The sequence below is a fragment of the Ananas comosus genome, linkage group 1 (assembly GCF_001540865.1).
Source record: "Ananas comosus cultivar F153 linkage group 1, ASM154086v1, whole genome shotgun sequence".
Taxonomy (NCBI): domain Eukaryota; kingdom Viridiplantae; phylum Streptophyta; class Magnoliopsida; order Poales; family Bromeliaceae; genus Ananas; species Ananas comosus.
In genome coordinates, this window is record NC_033621.1 from 17,547,149 (window position 1) to 17,550,897 (window position 3,749).

Consider the following 3,749-nt stretch of genomic DNA (forward strand, 5'->3'; position numbering starts at 1 on the left):
TTAAGAACTAAAATATCACAGCTCACATAGTTTAAGGATCAAAAGTGAAAATTATCTCTAAAGTTCTAGCCAACATGCTGGCCAGTGTCTTACCGCCTATCATCTCTCCCACTCAATCGGCCTTCCTTAAAGGCCGACTAATGATTGACTCGTTTGCTACTGCCAATGAGTTAGTCAGCTGGTGCTCTAAAACCAACACAGAATGCGCCTACGTCAAGGCTGATTTCGAAAAAGCTTTTGATAATGTCAGGTGGAGTTTTCTGAAGGATGTAATGTTGTGGGCTGGCTTCAGCGAGAAATGGTGGTCTTGGATTGAACAGTGCTTGTGCAATGCAAAAGTTGCCATACTCGTGAATGATACACCGACTAAGTGGTTAAAAACCCGGAAGGGAGTTAGACAAGGAGATCCCCTCTCTCCATACCTATTCCTATTAGTGGCTGACTGCCTAGCCAGATTGACCGAGTTCGCTAGAAGGAACAACCTCCTTTCTGGAATTGGACCATCCCCTACTTGCCAAACTGTCCTAATTCAATATGCTGACGATACTATTTTCTTTTGCGAACCCCGGAAACGTAGCATGAGAAACTTGCGATTTTTATGGAAACTTTTCGAATGGGCATCTGGACTCCGAATCAATTTGGACAAGTCCGAGCTATTTTACCTGGGAGTTATGCCTCAGAAAGCGACTAAACTCGCTAACATTCTGGGCTGTGTCGTAGGGCATCTCCCCTTTCGATATTTGGGTTTACCTCTTTACAACAAAAAGTTGAGAAAGGAAGATTGGTCTATTATTATTACCCGTATCAACACAAGGATAGAAGGTTGGAAGGCTAAACTACTCTCCCAAGGGGGGAGGCTCACCCTCGTCAACTCTGTTCTAACCAATCTGCCGCTTCTCTATCTTTCCATTTTTAAAGCTCCTCAGTGGGTATTGCAACGGATCGAAGGCCTTCGGAGGGCCTTCTTCTGGAAAAGTTGCAACAAAATCACTGGGGGGGCCTGCCTAGTTAACTGGAAGTCTATTTGCAAAAGCAAGAAAGAAGGAGGATTAGGCATCAAGGAGTTGAAAGCGATGAATTTGGCACTGCTATCCAAATGGTGGTGGCGCTTCTACAACGAGACGAACCAGCCATGGAACAACCTAGTCAGAACTCTTTACTACAACAAACGTAGACCTTTACACGAGGGCAGATCTTTTGTACCTTACTCGAACTGGTGGAGAGGCGTGCTACACTGCCGTGAAATCTTTAGATGTGGCATAAGCCATACTCTCGGTAATGGCGTGAACTTCAAGCTGTGGACGGACATATGGATCGAGGAAACCTCTCTACGCACTCTCTTTCCGTGCCTCTTCGATCATGCGAGGAACAAGGAGGCCACGGTAGCTCAATGCTGGAACATCAACGGTTGGCGCTGGCACTACATCGGTCGAGGCACTTCGGGGCCGCCATCTGTGGAATGTCGCAGACAACTTATGTCAATAAAGGAAATGCTTAGTCACATCCGCCCAAGCCAATCGCCAGATTCGATCAACTGGAGATGGACCTCTAACCAGCTATTCTCCGTCAGATCCCTTTATAGGTTCCTCACAGACGCTGGTCTGCGGGACACAACGACCTTACCTATCTGGAAACTCAAAGTCCCAACCAAGATTAAAGTCTTCTTATGGCTGCTACTGAGGAAGAGAATTTCGACTGCCGACAGGTTACATAAACTCGGATGGATTACAGAGCAATTTTGTGTTTTCTGCGCTGGCGACTCGGAAAGCTGCGACCACCTCCTGGCCTCATGTGTTTTCGTTCGTTACCTGCTTGTCCGAGTGGACGGACCGAGCTTATTGCTCGAACCGTCGACGGATGTCAGAGAGCTCTGGACAAAAGTTTGTTGCCTTGCTGACGCTCAGAAGAGAGCACAAGTTTTGTCTCTACTTTCCGCCGTCTGGTGGGTGGTTTGGACTGAGAGAAATGACACCCTCTTCCGTGCTAAGCAAACTAATCCTTCCCGAGCTCTAGACCGTATCCATCTGCTGATGGCTGATTGGAAAACATAGTAGCAGTAGTAACAGAAGGAATTGCAGTAGCGGTGGTTCTAGCAGTTATTGTAGTAGTAGTAGATCTTCCTTTCTCCTGTGCTTTGCTGTTTTTCTGTCTTTGTTTTTTCACTTTTTACACGTTTCAAATCCCTGGATTTAATTTTACGTTTTCTTACGGTTTATCCGTGACTGCACCGCTAAGGCAATTAAAATTGTCAAAAAAATTGCCAATCCTGCATTAACATTATTTTAGTTCTGTAATCCCTGAGTTAACGTTTTTTTTTTTTCCAACCCTTGGCTTCATTTTTAACCACGTTTCCAACCACTGATGATCACATTAATTAGATAAAAATTTATTATCTTTCCCTTTCACTTTTTAGTCTAAAACTGCCCTTCCAAAATACATTAAATCGATAAAAAATTTTTTTAAAAAAACTATAAAAAATAAAAAAGGAATGAATGTAATTTTCTATCTATCTGCGTTTTAAATATAGGATGACAATCGCAAAAGGAAAAACTTTTTTTTTTATCATACTATGGGCGAAGTAAGAAAAGTCTAGGATGAAGATCGCAATTTAATAGTGTAATCTGTTGAATGAGTTATCTGATTGATAGCCTCCCCGTAACCACACGATGATGTATCTTCTTTTAATGTTCCTTTTTATACTAGTTAAATAAAACTATTTAATAATCAGGATAAGATTAATAAAATCGCTTATTTGAATATTATAAATTATAGTTTTTAGTCTTTCCACAACAGTCCCTATTAACCCCCGCGGAAAGGGGTTGTTAAAGCACTTACTATCTCATCTACGTAAAATGTATCGTAAAAATGGCACCTCTACTAGTAGTATACTAATAAACAAGTTTATTAGAATATCCATTAACTAAGATTGATAGTGAATTCCGTACGAACCAAACGCTATCAAAAATTAATTATAAGAATCCTTAATCAGTACAAACCAATCAGTTTACTAAAAACAAGTTATATGTTTTACGAAGTTTTACTAGAATATCCATTTAATTAAGATTGATAGATAATCTCATACAAACCAACCTTCATATGAAAATTTAAAGATCCTTAATCCCAATCCTAAATACAAACCAATCAGTTTTTTAGATTGCACCGTCTTTTTAAGTAGAAGATTAGGTTGTTTTATACCCTAAATTTTTTTAGAAGATTGGGGTGGTTTTTTACCCTTAAGTTTTGCGTGGGAGAGAACCAAAAAAAATAAAAAGGTGCTCTTAACTAGAATTACTTTATTTTATAAGATGAATTCAAACTATAATTAGTAGTAAAATCATATCTAGCTTATTATATAGTATAGTAGAAATAATTATAGTAAAATCTAATATCTGAGTTTATCCTGACAAATTAGTTTTTTTTCTATAATATCTGAATTGTCGTTTGAATAGTTATATTAAGTCAATAAAAAGGTAGAACTTGGTTTGTACACCCTGTTCCGTATTAGGATCCATAAGATTCTATGGGTATTTTTTTTTTTTTAGTTTCCCTCTCTCCAAACTTGGAAGTTTGGATAAGGATTTTTTTTTTTTGGTGGGGTAAGGGGCCTAGTGCTTTCTTCTTTTTTCGATCGGACGAAGTAAGTAAGTCAGCTTTTAGTTAATCCTACTGGTATTAGTTTCGTCGGTCGCGAAGTTTTTTTTTTTTTGCTCTACTTTTTTTTTTTATTTTATTTTTTTTTTTTTGCTTGC